Below are 26,885 nucleotides of genomic sequence, written 5' to 3' on the forward strand. Positions count from 1 at the left end.
TTCTCCCCCTGTCCCTCTTTCTCCTGGGCCCTACTCCCCCTGGCCCTTCATCCCCTTGCCCTGCTTCCCCTGGGCCAGCTCCCCCGGGCACTGCACCCCCTGGTTCCGCTCTCCTTGGGCCCTTCTCCACCTAGCCCTGCTCCCCCTAGCCCTTTTCTCCCTGGCTCAGCTCCCACTGGCTCTGCTCCCCTGGGCCCTGCTCCTCTAGGACTGCTCCCCCTGGCCCTGCATCCCCTTGCCCTGCTTCCCCTGTGTCCTGCTACCCCTGGCCCTGCTCCCCTGGGCCATGCTCCCTCTGATCCTGCTCCCTCTGGGCTCTGCTCCTCCTTGCCATGCTTCCACGGGCTCTGCTTCACCCTGGGCTCTGCTCCCCCTGGGCCCTGCTCCCCCTTGGCCCTGTTACCCCTGGTCCTGATCCCCTGAGTCCTGCTTCCCTGGACCCTGCTCCCCCAACCCCTGCTCCCCTGGGCCATGCTCCCAATGGCCATGGTCCCCCTGGCCCCACTCACCCTGGCCTTGCTCCCCTGGGCCCTACTCCCTCCAGTCCTGCTCCCCTGGGTCCTCTCCCCCTGGTTCTGCTCCTCCTGGGCCCTGCTTCCATAGACCCCACTCCCCCTGGGCCCTACTCCCCCTGCCTTGCTCCCCTGGGCCTTACTCCCTCTGGTCCTGCGTCCCTTGGGCCCTGCTCCTCCTGGTGCTATTCCCCTGGGCCCTGCTCCTCCCTGGGCTCAGCTCTCCCTGGATCCTGCTCCCCATTGGCCCTGTCCCCCTGGTCCTGCTTCCCCGGGCCCTGCTCACTGTGGCCCTGCTCCCTCTGACCCTGCTCCCCCTGGCCCTGCTCCCCTGGGCCCAGTTCCCATGGGCCCTGCTCCTTCTGGTCCTGCTTTCCTGGCACTGCTCCCCCCTTGCTCTGCTCCCCTGGGACCTGCTCCCCTGCAGCGCACCTCCTTCAGGTAGGGTGGTGCCGGGTGGACTCAGTCCTTGAAGGCACCTTTAACTGTCCAGTTTCCAGATCCCTGAAAGGATCAAGTAGTCATTATTCCTAGATTTGCAGAATAGTTCTCATTTCAAATATTTTTTTCCACTAGGTTCATAAAATAGTGGTTTTCAAATTGTCGAGCTTTGGAATCTTTAGAGGGAACCTAGAAAATAGGGCTCTGTGTCTCCCATTCCCAGTTAAGCCAATGAAGAAGTCTATTAAAAAAATTGAGAACACAGAACTTATTTTAATATTGTATCTCCCAGTCTATTTCCAGCCTCCAGAAGGGGAACAAAAATCCTTTTTTTCCATGTGTCAAGATGGGACACTTATCAGCACATCAGTGATTCATAGGGCCCACTTTTGCAGGGTGGCAGCTAAATGGGATGGTGGAGAGGAACCAGGGATACCTGGACACAAAACTGCAGCCTGTTGGCTACAGTTCAGGCCCTGCACAGTCCCAGAAGCCCCTGCTTCACCATCTGGCTTCCTCAGGAGAGGTGCCCTCCCCCATAGTCAGGCTCTGGAGGCTGTTCCTCCCAGCCCTGCCTGAGCAGCCTTTCCTCCTTATGCCTTTCCTCCCAGTTCCAGTCCAGGGAGCTCCCAAGGAAATGGTTGACCCCTCCAGTGGCCGGGCCACTCTGCTGGAGTCCATCCGCCAAGCTGGGGGCATCGGCAAGGCCAAGCTGCGCAGTGTTAAAGAGTGCAAGCTTGAGAAGAAAAAACAGAAGGAGCAGGAACAAGGTGAGGGGACCCTTGGTCCACTGCAGGAAGACTCCAAACAAAAGGTCACCTGCCCCTCCATCTCCCACGAGTCCCCACAGTGTTCTGCCCAGCCACACCACCCTAAGCTTTTTCTCCAGGTATTCACTGGAAAGCCCAGTGGATATCCTCACGTGGGCCAGGCGCTCCTTAGTAGAGCCTTCCCCTCTAAGCTCACCCAACTCAACCACAAAGGAGAATCTTGGCCCAGTCATTTAACAAAATGGTCAGGGACCCAAAAGACTGAAGATCTGGGGGGTTAGCTCAGTCCTACTTCATGTTTCAGGCTTGTCTGCTGTAAATCCCAACTTGGCATCATGCATTACCTTGGCATAAAGCAGCAGGGCCCTGGGTTTGTGTCCCAGTCTGCTTCTGACCTGCCCGGTAACCACAGGCAAATTGCCTAACCACTCTGGGCCTTGTCCTCATTGTGAGAACTAAAATGTTAACTACTTTGTTAATGCCACTGCAGGATCCACAGAAACCAAAGCTCCAAGAGTCTGTGGTGAACGTGTGGCTGGGGAGCAGGATGGGGAGTGTTGTAGAGGTGGGATGAGCAAGCCAAGAGTGTGAGGCTGCACCTAGAGATGTCCTATTTGGCCCATTTGCACTCCCTCACCATGGCTTCCCCATTGCAGTGAGAGCCACGAGCCAGGGTGGAGACCTGATGTCAGATCTCTTCAACAAGCTGGTCCTGAGGCGTAAAGGTAGGAGGCAGGGTACCCTGCCTTTCGGCCTTGAGACATTTTGTATTATATGTAATCCTGTATGTCTTCTTATTCTTAAATCTCCCAAGGGCTGGGTAAACTAGTGCCCTGACCAACCTCCCTAACTAGTCTTTTCCTTCCCAGGTATCTCTGGGAAGGGACCTGGGACTGGAGCCAGTGAGGGACCAGGAGGAGCTTTTGCGCGAATGTCAGACTCCATCCCCCCTCTGCCACCCCCACAGCAGCCACCAGGAGAGGAAGACAAGGATGACTGGGAGTCTTAGGTGGCTCTTCCCTCCCTAAACCCTGACTGTTGCCTTCTTGGAACCATCCAGGAGCAGCTCCTGGGCATACCATCCTCTCAGCCTAAGGACCTCAGCTGGGATAGTGGACAGTCCCAGATCTGCACCTAGACCCCCTGCACAGGGTGTATGTGTATGCCACCTGCTTGTGCTCTGCTCATGTGACTTCCTTACCCACCCTTTACCAGGGTGTTTTTCTAAAGATCTTTGAGAAAAGAGCAACATGAATCAATAAAGAAGGGTAATACAAGAATGGAGCTCAAGCCAGCAGTGCAATTTTAATTAAGGAATCATAGTTGTGCAGGGCATAGCTCTGTCCTTGGAGCCTGTCCCCTACCCTGGTGGTCTCCAGGTGATGGGGCAGGACTTTAATGATACTGAAGCCCCTTTCTCCAGGTAGGGGGTGTGGGAGCAGGGGCAGCTATTGTAGAGGGAGGGAGATTTTCCACAGGAAAAAAAAAAAGTGACACAGTGTCTCTAAAAATAGTCATGCTGAGAGCCTAATGGCCCTTGGCATGATCACTGATGTCAGAGTAGAAGGTGTCTTGGAGTTTGCTCGAGTGGCTGAGAGGGAGGGAGGTGCCGCTGACTTAAAGGAGCAACTGGAGCCAAGCCAGGGAGATAAAACCCTTGCAGAGACTGAGGGACAGGGGAGGGAACAGGGCTGCAGCTGGGAAGTGAGGCTGTGGGGAAAGGGGCTGGAAATGGACATCATTAGCTGAGAGGGTGAAAGCACAGAGGCAAGATGGGCCTCACCTCTGAGAAGGTGGTGGCTGCCCACATAGCCTCCTACAAAGGCTGGGCAGGAAGCTGACCCTGGGCTGTGCCTAAGCATGGCTGGGATGGACCTACTAATTCTTGAGGATGAACGAACCTGCTTCTGGCTTTTCTATGTAAGCTTGGATCCTGACAGCCCTGGTGGGCTGGTTTGAACACAATTCTACACATGGGTTCCACCTTAGGCCTAAGACTAAGGCCAAATGGAGGGACGGTGACAGGCAGTGGTGCAGTCAGGAGGGGCCTGACTTCTCCCGATGAAACTGTGGAGACAGGAAAAAGCAGTAAGAAACTATATCTCAGGGAGGAGAGGCTCCCAGGGGAAGGAAAAGGCAGGCCTGACCTTCCGCATAGCAGCAAATGCAGGGCCAAAAGTGGCTTTGACCTCGACCCGGTCTCGAATCCAGGCTGGCAGCTTTGCCAGGGTAGAGGGGCGAGTGTACCGCTGGTCCAGAAGCACTATGCTGGCGAAGTCCCTCTGATGCCTGATGGCTCTACCTGGGTAGGCACAAAGATTATGGCTTTGAGTAAAACAACCTCCTGGACAGCCATGTGTCGTTGTCCTCCCTTCCACAGCCCTCAGGCAAGAAAGGGCAGGTAAAATCCCTCCTTCCTGTCATAGCCATCCATCTTTCCTAACTGCCTCGATGGCCAGGAATAGTCCCAGGCTTACCTATGGATTGGTTGACAGCCTTCATACACAGATTCTCCACCAAAGCCTTCCCTGGGAGGGCCTGACCTGGGACCCTAGGCTAGAAAGGATAGAGACAATCTGGGTCACTTCTCACCTCTTCTTGGAGCAAGGCCAAGAGGCTCTATGAGCCTAAACCAGCAGCTGGCCTAACAGGTGATGTCATGGAGAAATCAAGAGGGTGGGCAGAATCATCCCAAACCTTTGGAGGAAACATCAGCATAGTGGAAAGTTGCACCCTAGGGCCTTGCTACCATAGCCCTAGGGGTGACACAGCTCTTCTCCAACCCTCTCATCCTCTGGAACATTGGAAGTACTCACAAGGGTCTGATCCAAGTAGGCCATCTTCTCTTGTAGCTCTGGAGACCTGATGTTGGGGTAGGACATGCCCACCATCACCACACACCTGGTGGAGACAAGTCAAGGCCTCCCTCACATCTCGTCAACTGCTATCTTTTGTAGGTTGCATTACCCCACCCAACACCTACTATCTGGAAAGCTCTAGCCCAGGCCAATGAATGGATCCTAATAAAGTTATGGTCTGCCTCATATTCCCCTTGCTCCAAGGGGGCCAAATCAGGGATGCTATAATTCTAACATGCCCTTGCCCCACAGTGGACACTGAATAGTCAGTTTGGGTGCAGACCCAGACGGCATCAGACCCCAGGCAGGGGCCATTATCTCAATTCCAGCAGAGAAGAGGATCACTACTTACCGGCCCAGGTCATCAGAGAAGTTGATCCCTTCACTCATCTTTCCTCCGACCACAGAGAGAAGCAGGGCACCCGTCACTGTGCCTCCCACCTGGCCACAGCTCTACAGGAGAAACCCAGCCCAGAGCTGCTGAGCCAAAGCTGGATGCCTCCCAACTACACCCAGCTGCCAGGCCTACTTGGTCTCTGGACCCACTTCTCACCGTGATGCACTTAGAATATGCCATCAGCACCTGCTCCACTTGGCTTGCTCTCTTGGGTTCCTGGAATATCTCAAGAAGGGAAAGAATGTCTCCCAGAAAAAGGCTTTGGAATGCTGGGTCTCAGGTCTGCTTGAGACCCTGGGTTTTGTGACCTAGAAACAGGAGGACCTCACTGAGTCCAGCTTTGAGGAACCCTCTGGGCCTGTAGTCAGGGGCCAGAAGAGGTGGGGTTGAGAACTAGGAGAAGCTGAACCATCCCAATTTGACAGCAAGAGAATTCCAGGAGGAGCTCTGGGCAGCACTGTCCTCAAAAGGGGGAGGGGTCCAGCTGAAGGGCCACTCACCTTTTTCCTGACAGCCAGGCGGGCCAGCAGACCACTCTTGTCCCAGTGGGCATGGACCTGGCGCTGGTACTCATAGGAGGGGAAAAAACAGACTACCCCTCCAGGGACCACATTGCACAGGTTATAGAGAATGAGGCCTGTCTCGTCCATCTATGGAAGACAGATAAGAAGCCTCATGGCAGTAATACCCACATAAGAGTTGCTTGCATTACCCCAAAACCAAGGATAGAGAACCATTGTGTGACTAGGCCACAGAGGATTCCACTGGCTTCCCGAGTGGAATGTGCCAGCCACCTTCCTACCAAACGTGCCCAACTCCTTCTGGTGATTGCCCACCTTTATGGCACATGTCCCAATGTCAGCATCCCAGTGATAAAATATAATGTTGGTTCACCAACGCCCAATGTCCCAAAGGACACCATCCATGATAAGCCGGGCACTGAACACTCCAGGCATGCCACTGGAGATGTGCCTAAAACCTGCAACCCTGGTCCGGGCAGGGGCCCATAGAACCAAGGGACCATAGAACCAAAGGAAATGAGCAGTGTTCTCATTCCACACTAAAGGGATACATGAAGGTTATAAGAGAGTTTACTTACCAGCCTAAGGGGTAGGGGAATGGCTCAGGCCTTCCTTGATAAACATCTATAGATCCTACTCATCCTGTGCCAGGACTAGTCAGGACCACCCACCCAAGAGCTCTCTCCCCTGCCCTAGGAGGGCTGTAGGAAGGCTGCTGCTGGCACTCACCATCTGAGGCAGCTGTCTCTTCTGGTATGTGAATTCCAACTGCTGGTTGGAGGGCCCGCTGCAGATGACGAGGGGCAGGATGTTGTCTGGAGGGATCACGTGGCCTGGTGAGACCCAGGAAGGGGATGAGAACCTGGCAGACTATTCTGCCAGGCAAAGTCCAGGGAGGGTGTTTTCCTAACCTGTCTCCCAGATGAGGAAGATTTATAACATACCTACCCACCCACCCCATTGCCACAATAACAGTGGGCAATGCTGATGGTGGGGCAGAGTGTAAGGGCAAGGGGAAGTGTGCTGGAGAAGGCAAGGCCCCTATCCTGTGGTCTCCTCAGCCCTGGGTCTCGCATGCAGCAAAACCAAGACTACTGGGGCCAGAGTGTGCCTGGTTTGTCCCACCCTGGACATGAATCCTCACCACAGGAAAACTCCACCACTCGCTCAGCTTCCACCCCAGCACATGCCAGCAGCTGATCTCGAAAGTCAGACACCTGTAGGTCACAATGTCAAGACTTTGTGACCTCCAAGGGCTGAGGAAAAGGAACCTCAGGCCGTGACTTGGGGGTCCATGGGTGAGGGTAGAGCCCTGGCACAGAGAGCAGAGAAGTCTGGGCCAGGAGGCAGCCAGTATGGTAGAAATAGGACCTGAAAGAAAAGGTGGGTTAGCAAAAAAAACAACCGTTAATGACATCCAGTGTTGGCAGCCTCATTAGACAACCTGTGGGAATAGCAAAGGAAATTTGGCCAATTTGGCACAGAGATTCTCAACCTAGCTGTGCACTAAAACAAAACAAAACAAAAAAACACCAGAGGGGATTTCAAAAAAATCCAAGTGCCAGGTCCTAGCTCAAACCACTGAATAAGAACCTCCAGGGTTTTCACCTATCAAACTGGCAAGAATCAAAGAGTTTAATCACTCTGTGGAGAAATAGCCTTTCTTAGATATTGTTGGTAGGATACAGAATAGTTGCCATCCTTGGGCAGAGGAATCTGACAGTATTTAGCAAGTTAGATGTAGTTTTTAATCGGCATCCTATATCTAAGATCTACTCTGATGATACAGCCTATAAATACCAATTAACCTGCACATAAGGATCTTTCTTTGGAAGTTATTTGCCCATAAGAGACTGGTTGAACTAGCCCTGCTACATCCAGTGAAGAATGACCATCTTTAGTGCTAACAGATGGAATTGCCAGGACACACAGGTAAGAAACAACTATCATCATACCTTTGATGTTATTTAAAAAGGAAACTATATATATGCTTATTTTTGCAAACAAAGCAAAAACACTCCAAATTACGACAATGAAGAGATAAAGCATTAGCTGCTGAAAATGATTACCTTATGGGGGTGAAGAACCAGCTGGTAAGGGATGGGAGTGGGGGATGGGGTTGTAGCTCAGGGTAGAGTGGATGCCTAGCATGCGTGAGGCATGGGGTTTGTTTCTCGGCACTGCATATAAATAAATAATATAAATAAATAAAATAAAGGTCCGTTGACAACTAAAAAAATATTTTTTAAAGGGATGGGAGTGAGATATGGACATTATATACTTTAAAAACAGAATTAAGTCAAAAATGAAAAAGCAAACTCTGAAGTTGGAAACAAAAACAAAAGCCTAGTGACCTGTCAGACTGTGAGCAAGCACACAAAAGAAAAGCCTGATTTCAAATGACTTTATATTCTTACAGAGCAAAGAAATTTTAAAAAATGAAACTTGGATCAGTTAGAAATAGTGTTGTCTTATAATTTTGAAACTTTTAAGTATATTGTGGGATTGAACAAATAAGTAGTTATATTAATAAGAAACCAAATGTTCATTCAGCAACAAATGTCATAAACATTTTTTTCTTGTAATTATATATTTATTCTACCATGTGCTAGGGGTCATATACATTGATTCTTTGATTTTGATTAGAAACATCAATACAGACTCATGCTTCTGAAAGCACATTTCCTAGGTCTGTCTGCTGAAATACCCAGGAACAATGATAACTCAGAAGCATCAGGGTCACCCTAGTACCCAGATTTTTACATACTGCCCCCCACTGAAAGAAACCAGAAACCCTGGAGAAATGGAATGACCCCACTGTGGAGCCAGGCAAACGTAAGTTCAGTCTGGGACATCTGGTTGTCCAGAAGTAAAGAAGGCATTCCAAGACTATGGGGTGGCAGGAGGGGCTCCTCCCATCAGCCAAATTTGGGATGATCTGAGTCAAACACAATAATGACTACAAACTTTAATATATGGGATGAATAAAAATCTATGAATCTAGTCAAACAGAATGAAAAGAAAGCCACAGGGGTGATTCCCACAGGGATCTGAGGCGGGGAACCACTGCCTGAGGCTCTGAGCAGTCAGCCAGCCAGTGAGTTCTCTTCAGAGTGTGAGGCTAAGGAAATAATCCCCGTGCAGAGATCCAGTTATATTTACCACAGTACTGTTTAAAACAGAGAAAAACTGGGAAGAGCCCAAATGTCTAACAAAACATGAGTGGTTACATGAAACAGAACACATTCATATAACTGGAATCCAGTGCAGCTAGAGTATGATGAAATAAATCTATACTTGCTGTCAGGGAAAAATGTTTATGACATTTTGTTGCTGAGTGAAAAAGCAATTACTAGCAGCATCTAGAATGCCATTTTTTGTTTTTAAAATATGTATGTATGTATGCACACATATAAAAATTATATGTAAAAAAGACTATTACAAAGATATATGCCAACATAAATCTTCCGTTGGTGAAATTATGTTCTATTTTTTCCCATTTTTACTTCTCTCTGCTTTCTAAAATGAAAATGTAATACTTTTACAAGAGCAGGTGGATACCTCTGGTGATGGGTGCAGAAAGGGAATGGCAAGGAGGCACCGCAGAGTTCCGATTACTGCAGAAGGCTTCAGAAACCAGAGGAAGCAGTGGTGCCCCCACCTACACCCAGAGCCCAGACAGGAAAAGTACAGCAGTGCCACCTAGCGGACACTGCTGGGCCTGCATGAGCTGACCCCTTCCTGGTGTGGAGGTCCAGGGGACTGACAGGGAAGAGGCTTGGTGTGCAAGGTTGTCCCTGCCTGCCCCATCCCAATACCTGGGACACCAGAGGCTGGGATTGGTGTCCTTACCGGCTGCATGGTGCCACCTGCAATGACTACTGCCCAGCATTCTTTCACCACCTGGGCAAAGTGCACAGCTGGATTCAGGAGCAAGAATTTGAGGCTGCTCTGACTGAGGCTGCCTGAAAAGAGATACACACACATGGGGAGAAGGTTGGGAACAGCCTGAGCACAGGCTCGAGTTGAGTCCATGAGCTATCTCTTTCTCTTTAATAAAAACAACCTCATTTCATCTCCAGCACAACCCACCGAAGTAGATAGTACTATTGTCTTCCTTCCTACGTTTCCAATTTCTAGGAGGAAACTAAGTGCAGAGAGAAACTGGTCAGTCACATAGCATGCAGGTGATGGAACCAAGACTTGAATCCAAGCCCACCTAATCTTAACACCAGGCTATAGGGTTCTCCAGCAATGCTGTCTGCGAGGACCCAGCATCTCTGCATCCTGGCTCCCTAGGAACCCTGCTTGCCCCAGGCCATGGGAGGCCAGCCAACATTCTATGCTAGGCAGGTACAGGATGTGTCAAGTCTCTGGCTTGATTCCCTGGCCCCATCAGGTTTTCTCTTTCTTGGGAAATGAGCCTGACGAACCATGACCCCAGTTCTTTTAAGTAAACAGCTAATTACCTTGGCGGCTCAGGATGACCCTGCCATCTTGGTTGGCAGTGGTGAGAGCTGCAAGGAAGCCTTCGATGTGCATCAACGGGGAAGTGGGCCACGGGGCCCTGGTCTCATCCTCCTCCACAGGGGTTGCAGGAGCTGTACAAAGCAGGACAGGGAGAAGGTGCTCTGAAGTTAGGTCCACATCCTTACCCTAAGCCTGCAGCTGGCTCTGCTTTTCCACCCTCCCAACTCACCCTCGGTGACACCAGGCTGCAGGCTCTTTAGGAAATGCTGAAACCCAGTCAGTTTTGGGCTGCAACCGGGAAGATGGGAGGACTGCTCCATAGCGTTCTGTGAAGCCAAAGAGCTGGGTAGGGAGGAAAAAGGGTGATGGAAGAATGAGAAGCAGTATGAGTGGAGACCCCACAGCCTACAGCCCACCCAGCTCACAAACAGTTCCCACCATGGAGAGGGAAGACAGAGATGAGTCCATGGGCCAGACAGGGAAGCAGTGAGGCAGCAGGCAGGGCGCCACTGGTTCCCTCTGGAGCCACAGTAAAGGGGGTTACCTTCCTGCTGACCATTCTCTTCTCGAAATACCGCTGAACCTGCAAAACCAACATCGATGGCACGCGTGTGTCACAAAGAAGCGAGTTACAATCTACATGAGAAACCAGTCATCCCAACCACCAAACAGAGCGGCTCACAAGGTGGGGGCTCTGCCAAATCACAGATACAACCTTCTCACCAACATCTCAATAGCTCTGATCTAAGGGTGATCGACAGAAGTTATACGTCCTCTATTTTCCTTCCAAGTGATATCATGTAAGTTGGGCCTCAAAGAATTTAGACTCAGCTGGGCATGGTTATGCACACCTGTGACTCCAATGAGTTGGGTGGCTGTGGTAGGAGGTTTCAAGTTCAAAGCCAGCCTCAGCAATTTAGTGAGGCCCTAATCAACTTACTGAGACCCCATCTCAAAAATGGGGTCATGGTTCGGTGCTTAAGTGCCCCTGGGTTCAATTCCCAGTACCAAAATATAAATAATAATAATAATAATTAAAAAATCTATGAGCAAAGGCACAAAGAACTGAAACTTGGGGCTCATTTCAAGCAAGGCTGGAGTACAACTTAGTTGGCGGTTGAACATGTGTAGATTGGTCTTGACAAGGAATGCTAAGTTGATAAGACTGAAGTCTGGGAAGATTTGTACAAAGAAGCTGGGCACACCTATAATCCTAGCAACTTGGAAGGCTGAGGCAGGAGGATCCCAAGTTCAAAGCTAACCTCAGCAACTTAGCAAGTTCACTAAGTAACTTATGTGAGACCCTCTCTCAAAATAAGGGCTGGGGATGTAGCTCAGTGCTAAACATTCCTGGGTTCAAGCCCTGGCACCAAAAATAAATAAATAAAAGATTTCTACAAAACAGTGACATCCTAGCCAGGTGTGGTGGTTCACATCTGTAACCCCAGAGGAGGCTGAGGCAGGAGGATCATAAGCTCAAGAACAGCCTGGCAACTTAGGAAGATCCTGTCTCAAAATTTAATTTTTAAAAAAGGCTCAGTGGTAGAACACTGGCATGGTATATACGAGGCCATGGGCTTGATTAAATAAATAAATAAATAAATAAATAAATAAATAAAGTGACATCTTTAGTTAAGATCCACTCAATTGTACCTTGTAAAGTAAATGAAAGGAAGGAGGTGAGAACAGAAGCAAGCAGGGGCCAGGAAGAAAGCAGGAGCAAATAGAGCCTGCATGGAAGTCACAGCGCTGGGAGGGAAAAGCTGGGATAATTCCAGAGTTATTTTAGGCCACGGAGCTTGGCAACTATTTAGCTATAGGACACAAAGGGAAGAAAAGTACCAAGGATGACTCAGATTTCCAGGGTGTTTGATGGGAAAATGGCATTGACAGTGACCAAAAGGGGTTAATTGGGGAAAGCTGGTTTGAAGAAAGGTGGGCAGAAAGGGACAGTCTAAGATAGTACAGCTGGGCTCAAATGTGCACTCGTCCACTCAGCACTGATGCACTGGGGTGAGTCCTGGGCTCCTTATCCTCCTGAGCAACCTCCCTGAGCCTTGGCTTCCTTTGTTTTCAAATGGCAATAGCACATCCACCTGGGAATCACAGACCCAGCACACAGCCCCAGTATGTAGTAAGTACTCTGTCCATGAAGGTGATCATGGTTATCCATTTGTAATCCGTAGGCTGTCATCCCAGTGACAGTGCTGTACCCCATTAGGAGAATCCTGGACATTCAGGACTAGAGTAAGAAACATCTGTGGCTGTGACTGAACCCAAGGCTGCAACTGGGAGTCAATGGGTCAAGCGGCACCAGCACCATTCTCACTCAGCTCAGCCCTACCAGATGGAACCAGGATCATGCTCCTTTAATCAGCTCCCTGCTTCTATCCTAAAGTCCAGGGGAAAGACTGTGTCTGAAGACAGATGGAAAAGGGGGGGGGGCGTAGGAGAGGGGTGGGGAGGACCTGTAAGGTACAAAGAAGAGCCTTTCTTTTTACGAAGCTGGAAACCCCATGACCCTAGACTGTTTGGTTCCTGCCGATATGTTGCTTGAAGGGTTAAGTAATTATTGTATGTATGTTTTGGTTTCTCAGACCTTAAACTACTCGACTACAGAAGGAATTTGCTTTTTATTTCTCCCATAGTCTTAATGCAGTGTCTTCCTATAGGTAGTAATAAGAAAGAAACCTGATGTGCTAATAAGTGGTGGCGGGGGCTGGGGTAGTAGCTTAGTGATTGAGCGTTTGCCTCACATGTGTGAGGCACTGGGTTAACCCTCAGCACCACATAAAAATAAATAAATAAAACAAAGATATTAAAAAAAAAAAGGGGTGGGGGCCTTTACCTTGAACAGGTTAATGTTGTCCACCTGGCTCTGAAAGAGGAAGTCATTGATGGTCTTCAGCTCTGTTCCTAAGAGCAGACAAATGAAGGGCGCTGGGAATCTGCCCTGAAGCCCCTAGCTTTGGTCCCAGATTAAAGCTTAGAAGTGGCTCAGATCCCTCTGGGCCCTAGAAGAGCAACTCCCTCACCTGTCTTTCAGAGGTTCTGTGTATTAGGATTTTGCTTAATGTTCCCTAAAAAAAAGAAAATGTAAATAGGTCAGGATAGTGGTCCTCTGACCCCCATTTCCCCGTCTTCTCGCTCTACACTGTACCTACTAAGAAGAACATCCATATTCAAACATATTTTTGTTTGTTTTTGGTTATTTATAGCATGCAAAAAAGCCAGGGAGGGCAGGGGGTTCCATGAAGGAACACAAAGCCTTGTGATTTCATTCAGCCCCAGGTAGACAGGGGCACAGGAACAAGCACAAGCTGCCCTCGGCCATATGGTGCTGTGGCCAAGGCAGAGATGGAATCTAAGAGCAATACAGGATGAGATCCTTTCAGAAAACCCCACTGGGTTTCAGGAACTTTACTTTCTACAAAAACCTTCAAAGGCACTACCATCTGACAAAGGAAAGGATCCCAGCCCAGACTAGCATGAGAAGCCTGGGCCTGGAACCAGAAGGCTCACTCACTGGGCTCATCAACCACAGGCAGGTCCTGATTTGAGATTTAGTTACTCATCTATAAATGAGGGCTAAAACACCTGGCCTGCTCTCCTCACAGGGGCAAATGAGAGCATACATATAAAAATGCTCTGAAAACACCCCAGGACAGTAACTATGTCACAAGGTGTCATTAATTTAATAGTATAATGTATTATTATTGCACCCATAGAGTACTGTCTGGCAAAATAAAAGGATTCAGAACCTGGGCAAATGAATGAGGATTCTAAAAAACAGAAAATCAGTCAACTAGAATAAAAAGGAATGAGAATTTCCTAAATTAATGACCCAGACAATCCTAAAGGGCACAGAAGATCTAGGAGCCCTAACCGGCATCCAAGGACAAAGACCGACAAGTTTTGCAGGCCAGGGGTGAGCCTGGGGAAGGTGCTCTCCTACCTCCCAGCATAGCCACAAACTTCTCCAGCAAATACAGAATCTGCTTAATGTACATCAGGTTCTTGGCCTTCAAACGCTTCCTGAGGAGAAATCAACAGACGTCACGTGGCTGTACTCAAGACAGCAGCTTCCCTCCATCTGCCCCCAGCCACAGCCTGTCTTTCTGCTACCTCTCAAGCTGGGCCACAAACTACAAATTCTCCCTAGAAAAAAAGGCTGGCCAAGGCCCAGGGCCCTCGGAGCCAGCTGTTCTGTTCCAAGCAGCCTAGGTCTCATGAAGGACATACCACAATGGACTTAGGACCTGAGCAGAAAGCCGATGCCCGGTCTGAGCTCAAGCCAGAGTCTTGGAGGCTGACTTGTGAGGCCACTGAAACTGAGCAGAATTCTCCCATCTACCTCAGAGGGTAAGTGTCTCACCCATATCTTTCCATATACTGGAGCAACTGGGAATGGGCCTAGCAGAGCTGGGGAGAGAACACAGACAATGGTGTGAAGGCAGACCAGGCTCTGGCCAAGAACGGAGGGGGCTGTCCAGGTGAAACCTTAGACCATGTACAGAAAATGCCCACCAGCACACACAGGAAGGTCAAGGTGATGGGGAGCAAAAGTGGGGCTCATGTAAAGGCATGGTTTGAGGCCCCTGGGCTGAGGTTGTTGAAAGAGAGGAAAAGGAGGTTCTGCTTCATGTCTGCTATGGGCCTTGTCAAAACATGAGGGAGAATCCCTCAAGCCATCTCCCTGCTGGTTTTTACTGGGCTGGGAAAAAAACTTATAGTCTACTAAGAGTGAGGTTCCAGGTAACCACTGCATCCTGGCCTAAGGTCAACCCAAGCTTTGGTCAGCACAGATGGTAGATGCTCAGTGAGTTTCATGGTCAAAAACCAGTGGTCAAATCCTGGCTCCCATCTAAGCTGTGTGCTTCTAGGCACAACTGCTTAACCCTCTCTGAATCTGCAAACTCCTAAGTAAACTTACCATCCCACTGTAAGGTCAGCATAAAGAGCAGAGAGACCTGGTATAGTATGCAATACATAAGAGAGTAGATTACAGAGATCTTGTGCCTTCCTCAGAGCACCATCACAACTGATGAGTCCTGCTTCCCTCATGCCACCATCCCAGCTAAGACAGAACATTAGTAGCATCCTGGACTGGAGGGGCCCAGGATGACATGGGCAGGTGAAAAGCAATGAAATAAGCTGGGTCCCCACAGTTTTATGGAAAGCCAAGACCAGTACCTTGGCTCAGTGCAGCCTCTGCCCAACCCCATGTTCCAAGGAATTCCAGGTATAGGTATCTATAGAGGTAAGACAGAGAGAGGCCAACCCACCTGGGAACCAGTGACCTCTGTGCTGTAGATGCCTGTGATGGTATCAATCAGGTTGTGCGCCTCATCAATGATGACCACCTGGCCCTGCAGCCGGATGCCAGCAGCCTCCCGGGTGGCAGCATGCAGCAGCATTGGATAGGGCAGCACCACCAGCTGGAGGGGGAGAGATACAGGGCTCAACCTGCAATGAACTTGCCCAGCCCACCTAAGTCCTGACGTGACCTGTTCTATTTCCAGTCTGGACCATGAGTAGAGATATTCAAGTGAGAAAGTTACAGCAGAGTAGCATTTATAGCAATAGACCTTTTCTCAGGAGCTTGATGTACGATGTCAAGTATATGAAACAGTAAAATTGGAGATGATCTGACTGAAGAGAATCGAGGGAAGGGACTGAACTCCTGCTACTGAGCTTCATCTTAGCCCCCAAGGCTCCTCTCACTGTAGTTTCTCAGAAATGTACTCTTTCCTGGCTTCTATCTGGTATCCCCCAAAAATGCCAATTGGCCCTGAAGCCCGAAGCCACTAAGACTCCAAGGGCCTCCCCTGACCCTACATTCTGGAAAAAAATGGTTAGGTGGCATCAGTATGCTGTATGACCTGAGCCTAGCCATAGTGGGGGCATCCTCTCAAACTAAAGAGGAACAAGGAACTGCTTCATGGCCTGCAGCTCCAGTTACAGCCAAGAACTACCTCTTCCCCCTCCGGAGTACTTACCTGGGCTGCAGGGATAGCAAACCGGCTCCCATAATAAGGGCAGGCCCAAGCCTCCTTCCCAAGGATCACCAGCTGCTCCATGTCCTTCACCTCCACCAGGATCTCATCCCGGAGAAGCTGCATCTGCTCATGATTATAGAAGGGGCAGGCAGCCTTGGTCTCCTGCCGCCTCTTCTTTGGCTTGTCTTCCTCAGCTCTGTTTTTCTTCTCTGCAGGTGGTACAGGTGCAGGGGAACAATGACAGGAAGAACAACTCTCTCTGGAGCCAAGAGTATGTTTGGTGATGTTGAGACCCACTCCCACCAGGTGGGGTCTATAGGACCCTTCCAAATGGTCTCATTAGAACACTCTGAAATTGTACTTTGTGTTCTCTGTAAAGAGCCTGTAAAATTATTTCCAAGGACTAGAACTTGACACTGACCTAGGAAATAAGTACGCCTTCCCAAGAAGGGGCCCTCAGGAGGGAACCAGGGCCTGCTCTGCCTTGTTACCACGTCCCTGGTCAAACCCCATCACAGTCCTAGTGCCTACCGTGTTTGCTTCTCTGTATCTCCATGCAGCGGTCATTGATAAGCTGCACAGAACCCAGGTTTTTCACATCTTCATTCACACAAAGGTTCTACAAGACAGGAGCAAAAAAGAGGCAAAGAAATGGTGCTGGCTAAATGACATGCAAGCAACCAGTAGACCTGCCCTGTTGGCCTCTCCTCCTCCCAACAAGGGGTGGTAGGGCCAGGGACAGGGCTGTGCTTCTACTGCTCAGCCAGCCTCAGCCCCATCGACTTTCTATGCCTGGAAGATAAAGGCACAGAGAGGAAGCTGAATGGCACCTGGGCTGGGACATCTGCCTCTGCTAACCTGCCGGGAGCCAAGGGAGACGAGCCGGGTTTCCTTGCCAAAGGGGCTCTTCTGTACTTCGTGCACAAACTGGGCCAGCTGGGAATGTGTCCGACTGCAGTAATAAATCTGGTCAAGGGAAAAAAAGGGGACTTCAAAGAGGGGACTCTAACATCCCCAAATATTCTCTGCACATAGAGGGATGCCATGGCTTTAAAGCCTGTGGAGACAGGAAGAGTGGCTGTAAAGCACACACCTGAGGCAAGATAATGTCATCTCACATCAGATCTCATCTGATGAGGGGACTAGGAACTGCACAGGCCACCTAAAGTTCTAGTTCAAGGGAATGCCCAGAGGCCACTCCTCCCATAAGTCATGCCCATCTTCTAACCCAACCACTCTGAAGGGCTTGTGATCATAGGAAAGATGATTTCCCCAGAGCTGATTTTTAACATGGCAAAGATTCCTCAATCATCTGGGGAGAGCATGTCAGGGGAAGATTGTCCCCCTGAAGAAAGAGGTAGAGGTGGAGCTGAATACCTTCTTTCTACGCTGGGATTTAGCAGAGAGAGAAGAGGAAAAGAGAAAAATGGGGGGGGGGGAGGAGATATCTACTTTGAACAGAACACAGAAGTCTTGAACGAAATCAAATATTTTTAAAATTTGAGAGGTATCATAGCCATATCTCACTGCACTCCATGCAAACATGAATACAATCGAGAAGAAACACACACAGGAGAGTCCAAAGGCAATGTGCTCTTCCCTGTCCCACCCCTCACCTTGTACCACTGCCCACTGGAGACAAACCACTGGAGCCCTTGGCCCCGAACAGCTGCCTTCAATGATCTGGGGCAACATGCCCAGGCCCTGGGAGCAGGCCCTTCTGGTAAGTTAACAAAAGGCCAATCTTTGGGCCTGGGAAACCATGAAGCCTGTGAGTTTAAGTTCTTCATTGAAAGAAGGCTAAGAAGCTGCTGCAGTGACTTTCTTGTTCTCGTCAGAGGCAGAGAGCCCTTGACTCAGGCCCACACACAGACATACACAAGGACTCGGCATCTTACCTTAGTTATATGCTCTTCCTCCAGGTCATCCTCATCCTCATCTACTCTGTGAGAGCAACAGAACACAGAATAGCTTCCCTCAGCAAACTCAGGTCAACTACAAAACATCACTGGTAAGTAGAGTGGAGCCCCTTTCCTGAGAAGCCCACAAAGCTTCAGTGTGAGTGCTGAGCCTGAAGGACAACACAGAGCAGCAGCCCTGCAACAAGCCTCTACCAAAGCAGCAGGTACTCCTTGGCTCAGGACACTCAGGCACGCTCCAGGCCCAGCTTCCACTGCCACTGTGGAACCCAGGGAAATGTGGAGAGAAAAAGGGAAGGGCATCACGTCCCCAAACCTATGTTGCAAGCTGAAATGCTGGAGACTGGGTGTTTGACTCTGAGAGTCATAGTGGACTCCTCTCCTCCCACTGCCCACCCTGTAGAAAACTACACTCCCTCAGTTTTCCAAGAGAATTTTGATTTCTTCAGGGACTTTGGACAAATTGTTCTCTTGGCCTAGAAGGCTGTCTCCCCGACTGTACTAACTCCTGCTCCATGTTAAGATCTCAGCATCAACATGGCCTTTCTTGCCTTGACAACCTGAAGTAGGTCTGCTGCCCTGACATACCCCATGGCAATCTGCACCTGTTCACTGTGACATCTCATTCAAAGCCACATATTCCTGGTCTGTCTCCTGTCATGTGTACAGGGCAGCAAGAAGGTCTGTGTCTGCTGAGTCTCCGGGGCCTACTCAGAGCCTGGCAGCAGTAAGAATTTCACAGACATTTCCTGGTGAAGTCACAACCAACCAACTCAATAAGTGAAAGATGCTGTCACTTGTAACCAAACCTCTACTCTTCTCAGTGCTTCAGACTTCCCTTCCCAAAAGTGAATGAGGAGCCCACTGGCACTGAAATTAGGAGATAAATTTAGCCAACATTATCAGTTGAGGCTGCTTAAAAACAGAAAATGCTCTTATAGACTCATGCCATCTACTGGAGCATCATATGGAATAGAAATGCTTTGTTCACCATGAATGAGTTTTTTTCTTTTTTAAGCAGAAATGCAATTGCCTGGTACCATTAGAAAAGTTATTTACAAGGTTGGCTTCTTGATCAATAAACAACGATTGTCAGTTTTGTCTCAAAGGCTTGGATTTAAATTACTCATCACAAGTCAGACAAGGTCAGCAGGATCTAGGTGAGGGGAAGGACATGTAAAGAACTGCACAACAGAAGTTTTGTATGAGGAATCTGTAATGTCCTGAGAGGCTCACGTCTCTCTGAAAACACCAGGGTATCAGAAATTGGGGAAGCTAAGCTGCATGATTACAGCTCTTGCCCAGACCCTAAGAAGCATTTTATTCCTCTAATATTCACAAACACCTCTCAGTTCTTTACCTTGTTTCCAACGGACTTTAGGGAAGAAGTAGAAGCTACAAAGCTACCTTTGGGAAGGGTTTATGGGACACTCAGGATTTTCCCCATCACCCTCAGGGAAGGGTCAAAGGTCTATTTTCTCACCCTTGCCCCGAATTCTGCTGGAGTGCAGATCCCAGCATCTCCTCCCCACCACCAGTGATGCCATCATCCTTCTTCCCTCCAGAGTCTTGGGGTGTGTTTTAGCACAGGAGGGAAAATCAGGGGAAACTTTTCAGAGGATGACAGTACTTATGAGGGAGAAATCTAAACTAATGAGTCCAATCTTCTCTTCTACAAAGTTTCAAGCAGAAACAGGAAGTATGCTCTCCCAGTCCTACTCAGCAACACCCTAGAGGGCCACATTCATGATCTTGGCTGTCACCAGGAGGACTGCAGGTGAAATGGCCAATACATAGTGGAGCTTAGGTCAGGACCCTTAGGCATTGTTTTGTAGAGATGGCGGGGCAGGTCACAGGCCTTCTGCCTCTGGACTGAAAACTCATAGTCCCTCTCCTACCAGTAAAATGCACCTCCACACAAACTTGGAAATAATTAAATGAAGGCCACGGATCCTCTCTAGACCACCTATAGACTTTGACGTTTTGGCATTTCTGAATTTCTACAAGGACTGAAACTAACCACTGTCTGATTATTCAGTCCAACTAACCTGCCCAGAGTACAGCTAGCTGCAGCCAAACACTGTGGGCCCTGGGCATGAAGAGTTTAAAAGTCCAGGCTCCTACCCCACAGCACACAGCCCAGTCAGAGAGAGGAAGACAGACCCAATCAAAGCTAGTTCCTGAGCAAAACACAGCATGGGGCTGATAACCAGGAACACTTAGATGACAACTGAGCAGGGCCTGAAAGGAGGTGAAGGCATTTGCCAAGGGAGGAGAGAAGGATGATTTAGAGGGAATAGCATGAGCAAATCCTCAGACAGAACAGAAATGCCCAGCACACTTGGAGTGTGACTTCAAGCTGCAGCATCCGACTAAGGCCATACCTAGAGCACACACTCATAGGGCACCAGTGGAATCAAGCTGGGGTAAGAAAAAAGGATCTCAGGAAGGGCTGTGTGGCCTGGAAATGGCCTAGTTGTTCTCTTTAGGGTTTTCTGGTGCTCCCAGCAGGTGACTAGTGAAGTGGAAACCTAAGCATCTGGACCAACAGATGCCGTAAGGAGGAAAAAAAGCTCAAACTAGGGATTCTTTGGTTTGGGTCATGAACTTCACACAGTGCAGTTTGGAAGCTGAGAGCATGGGATCTAGAGCCTGGCTGTCTGGGTTCACATCCCAGCCCTTCTACCTATTTAGCCTGTGGCCTCCGTCAAGGCACAGCACCTAGTTGGGCTGCAGTTCCAATTACTGTCATCACTGAGCTGCTGTAAGGTAAACTGAGTAAATACATAAGAGGCCACTGACAGGCACAGGAGAAGAGCCAGCTATCACTGGACCTTGAGAAGGCTCCTGGTTTAAGCAAAAGGGGCAGGTGGCTGCCACTCCCTCTGAGCAGATTCTTCACAAGTGTCTCTGGCATGGGGGAAGAGCTGCCTCCCCAGAAGTCCCCAATGACTGTGGGTGGTGGCATGAGGTGGCAGCAGCTGTCTTACCCGCGGGCTGTTCTTTTCTCCTCATCACTCTCATATTCCGCAAGGACAAGCTCCTCCTCCCCAGATTCCAGCTGCTCTAGTTGCTCTGCCTCTGTCCCTGCTGCCAGCATCTCCCTGCTGAGGCGGAGGAGACTCTCAGTCTCTTCTTCTTCTTGTCTCTGTGTAGAATTGGCAGTGGGAAGAGGAAGAAGACTCAGCACTGGGGCCCCCACCTCCTGAAGGAGTTAGCCTGCATTTGTGGCCATCACCAAGAACAAAGCACCCAGGGAGGCCTATTAACACAAACCTCACTATTTGACTGGAGAAGTCCATTCTCAGGCTCTATGCCTCCACCACTCAAGCTGTCCTACTACTGGGTGAGAAGAATGTGGCCAGTGGGGGACAGGGAGGAGTCTGAGGCCCTGGTCACTCACTTGAGTCTCCAGGCAGTGTGACCTGCCTAGACTCTATGGTGGGACAACACTCACCAGGCGCTTGGTTGCATACTTGAGCTGTGCATTGTGGCGGGTCTGCTGCAGGCACTCTTCCCGCTTCCTCCTCCTGATCTGCTCCTCCTACAGAGGGAAGCAGTTATAAAGGATATGCCAGCAGGAGGCCAACCATGCCTTTCCTAGGAAGCCCCTGCCACACCTTCAACTTCTGCAGGTCTCAGTGCAGGGAATCTATCCTCCCTCTTGAAACCACACTAGTAACCAAATTCACTGCATAATTGAGTTTGCAGCCTCACCCCTCCAAACCACATTGTCAAGAGCAACAATAGGATCCTTTCCCAGGGAAGTAATGACTGGAGAAGGCCTAGACATCAGCTCAAACAAACAGGAAAGAGGCAGCACCAATGATTCAAGAAAACTGACAAGAGGGCTAAGAGGCAATGCAAAGGAGAAGGACAAGGGATACGTAAATCTCAAACGTGGCCCAAGACAATGGCTGAGGCCCATTTACTTGATTACCACTGTTCCTTACTACACAAGATCTCACCTTTAGTCTCTCCACCAGATCCCTTTCTTCTTTCTTCTGTACAAACTGGGTAACCCAGTCTGGTTCCCCGGCAGGCCTCAGGGTGTCAGGGGGCTCTTGGCAGGAAGATGAGGAAAATGGGGGCTGGTCCCTCCCACCACCTAAGAGGTTAGCTCCAGGTTCCAGGAGACGTGCCTCTTCTTGTTGTTTCTTCTGCTCAAAATCACGGAGCCAGGAGAGGGCCCCACAAATGAGACTTAAGGACTTTCCCTACAGGAAGAAAATGACCTTTAGAAACAGAGCAAAATGTAAAGCTTCCCAAATGACTTTCTCCATTTTAGTATGGTGTCAAAGCAGCTCTGGCTTTAAAAATTAAGATGATACTCTAAGACCACCTAGGAGAGGAAAGGAAGATAGGCCACAGAATGGCCAATAAAAACAGGAAGACAGGAGAAATAAGAATTGGGCCCAAGAAGCAGGAGAGAACGCCTTTTTAAGTATACCAGTTCATTGTTCCAAAAGAGAATTTAAAGTGGTTTATCATGTTATATATGAATACAGATTGTTAATTAGACAGTGGTGAGATATAACATAAATAACTGCCCCCCCAAAAGAATTATAGCCAAAACATTTATAGCATGAAGTCTCATATACTTGCCAAGGAGAGCCACACTTGACTCTCAGCTTCAATGCAACTGATGTGCAAATATAAAATGACCCGTCACATGAGTACCAGCGTTTTGTTTCGTTTTGAAAGGAAGCCAACTGCTCTAGAAAATCTACTCTTAAGTTATTTATTTATTTTTGGTACCAGGGACGTAACAGAGAAGCTTAACCACTGAGATACATCCCCAGCCCTTTTTTAATTTTGAGACTGTCTTGCTAAATAGCCGAGGCTGGCCTCAAATTTGCAATCATCCTGCTTCAGCCTCCCAAGTTGCTGGGATTACATGCCCACGTTTCTGATTTTGATTTAAAGATCAGAATTTCCCAAGAGTCCTTGTTCTGGGTTGAATGTATCTCCTCAAAACTCCCATGCTGAAGTCCTAACCACAGTGTCTCAGAATGTGGTCTTATTTGGAAACGGGATCATGGACCCTAGATGAAGACAAGGTCAGAGGTGAAGCAATGTAATCAGACATAGGGAGAAGATGGCCTCCTACAAACCAAGGAAAGAAGCCTGGATGGATCCTTCTGTCAGGAAACCATAGAAGGAACCAACCTGCTGACACCCTGAAGTCAGAATTTGGAGTTCTGTTGTTTAAGTTCCCCAGTCTGTGGCACCTCATTATGGAGCCCTAAGAAAATGACACAATTTTTTTAGAGAGGAGACTGCAGTGAGCCCCAAAGGCTGCTACTTGTAGGGTCCAGATGGTGGTTTGGTTTCAGGTGAATCTTCTGTCTAGGCAGTTAGCATTCAGAGCCTGCTTAACCCAAAGGGATCTGAGCATCCAGAGTGGATTTCTAGACCTGCTCCAGTTAAGTGCACTGCAGTAAAACATGTGCAGCGGGGGAAGCAGCCAGCAGAGAGGGATGCCACCACCAGGCTGCCTGGGTCATATTCCGGCTCCTCTGCTTACCAGCTTTAGGACTCTGGGCTGACCTCTGAAGAATCATTTCCATATATGCAAAAAAAATAAATAAATAAATAAAAGGGAATAATAATAATAATACCTTCCTTATACAAGCATTCAATTGGTTAATATACATAAAGGTTAATATTTAGGGCAGGATCCAAACAATTCCTGGGACACGATAACTGAATTGGAGTTAGCTATTTTTTTTTGCTATTAATAAGTAATAATAAAATTACCACTCTGCCAAGATGCAGACTATCAGCTTTCATCAAATCTTGGAAGGCCCTATGCCAGAATGACACTTCTGATTAGTGGATGGATCACACTGCTTTAGAAAAGCCTCATATACCATTTCCCTCAGCTTTTGAGAGAAAGTAAATGGCAGAGTTCCAGGCAGCACTCCTCAGCTGAACCCAGGGCAGCTGTTGCCTGTGATCTGAGGAGCCAGGGGCTTTACCTGTCACTGGGCTCAGGCAGGCAAGATGCACCACCCTTCCTCATAATAATGACCCAGGGACAGATGCCTGGTTACAAAGCCTCTACCCTTCACCTGAAAGTGAGCTGAGGAAATGAGTATTCACTTACATAAGACTAATTGAGGCTCCACAATTTTATATCCTATAAGAAGATACAGAAAAATCTACAAAAATTGTAGATCTAGAGTGCTGGGGTGGAGCTCACTGGTAGAACACTTGCCTAGTGTGCATGAGGCACTGGGTCCCACCCCTAGCTCCATGAAGAGACCAAAAAAAAAAAAAATTGTAGATTGAAACCTTTTAAAAGGCTGTATAACCAAATGTTCATCTCAGCAATGAAATAAACTCAATAAAGCATTCACAGAATACTTAGCTTTAAGCAATGTTATTTCATGCAGTACCATCCTAGATTAACAATTTATGTCAAGTAAATTCATTTATTCTAACCACCTGCTGTTTGCAGGAGCCCTGGGCTTAGAGCTGAACATGCAGAGGTGCAGAACCCTCTAGTCAGTGATGCACTGGAAAACGTGGCAGAAAACAAAAACAAAAACAAAACACACACCTCCATTCTGGGTGTGATGCCAGGCATCAGCAGGTACCAGGGCACTGACAACAGGAGAGAGTTCCACTGACGGGTGATTTAGAAGATATTAGAACATAAAGGGCAACTGAGTCATAGGAGTAGGTTCACAAAGGGCCACAGAACAAAGGCATCAACATGCAAAGGCTGAGCAGAGGAAGAAGATGAGAAGTAGGAAGCGAGCAGAGGATGGAGATGGAAAGCTCTGAGAGGGTTAAACAAGGATGAAGTCCACTCTCCCAAGTTCTTTTCCAAAAAGAAACATACTAAAGCTGCATCAAAGTCATAAAAGAGCACAAAAACAAAGAAAATAGAAGAGGGGAAATAACCAATTTAAGAAAGATGCAAAAGAGAGAGAAATGGAGGGCTGGGGTTGTGGCTCAGCAGTAGAGCACTTGCCTAGCATGTGCAAGGTCCTGAAAGAAACATACTAAAGCTGCATCAAAGTCATAAAAGAGCACAAAAACAAAGAAAATAGAAGAGGGGAAATAACCAATTTAAGAAAGATGCAAAAGAGAGAGAAATGGAGGGCTGGGGTTGTGGCTCAGCAGTAGAGCACTTGCCTAGCATGTGCAAGGTCCTGGGTTTGATCCTCAGCACCACATAAAAATAAATAAATCAAATAAAGATTTTTTTTTTAAAAGAGGGAGAAATGGAACTGACTTAGCAGAGTGAGGACTCTAAAGCCCAAGGGCCTGCAAGTCAGCCTCAGAAAGGCCCTGAAGCTGGCAGGGCCACAGTTGGCACTGAAGGCAAAGAGATGACCTGACATGCTGGAGAGACAAGATGAGAGTGGGGAAGGGAAAGAGGACGAGATGGAGAGCAGGGGACTGAGGGAAGGACCACACCTGAAGCTAATAGGAGCTCTTCTGAAGAAACTGAATGACTCCAGGGAAAATTCTGGATTTACCCAAACCTTGAGGCCCCAATAAAGCAGCACAATCTACAAGATCACAGGATGGCTACCTGTACAGACTCCTCGACCACCCTGTTGGTACCTGTCCTTAAACAGCAACAGAAGGACAAGAAGATTCACCCAATGAGGATAGCCTCCACACAAGGAACCCAAACTGAGAGGAAAAACAGCAAACAAACAAAATGAAACAAGGTGAAGGGAAAAAAAAACCTTCAAATACTATTAAAATTGATATTCTCAGAAAGATACTGTTTTCATAAGTACAAATAGGATACTGTTTGTAAAAATCAGAGACATGAATAGAAAAACTGGGCAATAAAAATTCAAAGAAACTTGGTCAAATCCCTCGAGCACTCAGTAACCTAGATCCTGAAGACCAGACCTATTTCTTTAATCTGTGAAAAATCCAAAGTCATTTTCATGTTCCTCAATTGAAGCAGCTAGGTGCCAGAAAAATCTGGAATATTTCTGTGTTATGGATGAAGTTCTGCCATTTAAATTGTAGGTTGCCTAGTGTTTTTCAGACCCTGGAGTTGTATTCAATAATTTAATAGAAAAGTGACTATTACTCAGAAAGATAAACTGAGCGACTACTTTGCCTAACTTCAAACCATGAAAATCTCTGCAGAGGTAGGCAGTAAAGCAAGTCAGGCTCCCTCCAAGTTGTGTTAATTATGGTTCTTCACCACTCATACTCACTGTGCCTGTTGGACTCTCAAATATCCCAATCTTGCCAGCTTCCAAAACCTGGTACAGCTCTGCCATGAAGTCTTTCTGGATGGGATATGGTGGGAAGGGAAAAGGGAAATGGATGCCAACAACTTCCTGAGTTTTATTAGTCATGGTCCTGAGGACAAAAAAATAAAAAGAAATGTGATTATTCTCCCATGAGAGAAGAAATGGTTTGAAAGCTACAGAGATGCCATACTAAAAAGCCATAATACTTGTCACTGAATTTTCTCCTTGGTTTGTACTATTTTTTTTTTCCTTTTTGCAAGCAAAGACTGTGTTCTTTTTACCATGTGTGTATCCTCAAGATGCCATACCAAAATCATGCAAAACATCTAGCAACATTCATCAGAAATGGCTATAGCAGAATGCAGCCTAGGAAAGTCCCTAAGCCAAATCCCCCTGCAACTTCACTGCTGCTTGGATACCTTTCTGATGCCTCTGTGGAAGGCTGACAGCTTTCCTCTTGAAAACAGGCGTCAGTGGGACCAAGGCTGTTGCTTGTGGTTCCATTTTGGCAGCATCCTTCTCCCACACCTCTGCCACGCAGTACTGGCATGCCAAAGCTGCTCTCCCTCTGTTGTGAAGGCCTATAAAACCATGGCACAAAGCAAAGAATTATCAGTTCAGCTTGTTTAGAAGGCACAGTGAACATACACAGCCCTATTTTACAGATAGCTTGCATGTGCTTATTTCATCCTAGCCTCCATTTCTAGTACAAACCAGATCTGCTCCCTACTACCGTTTCTGGCCTCAAGAAATAAATGTTT

General features: G+C 48.2%; 1 pseudogene; it reads right to left on the bottom strand.

The window, feature by feature from the left end:
* Positions 1-3,760: 3,760 nt before the first annotated feature.
* LOC144254956 (putative ATP-dependent DNA helicase DDX11-like protein 8) lies at positions 3,761-26,609 on the bottom strand (annotated as a pseudogene).
* Between the last annotated feature and the right edge of the window lie 276 nt (positions 26,610-26,885).

Source organism: Urocitellus parryii, chromosome 5 (genome assembly GCF_045843805.1).
Source record: "Urocitellus parryii isolate mUroPar1 chromosome 5, mUroPar1.hap1, whole genome shotgun sequence".
Classification (NCBI taxonomy): Eukaryota; Metazoa; Chordata; class Mammalia; order Rodentia; family Sciuridae; genus Urocitellus; species Urocitellus parryii.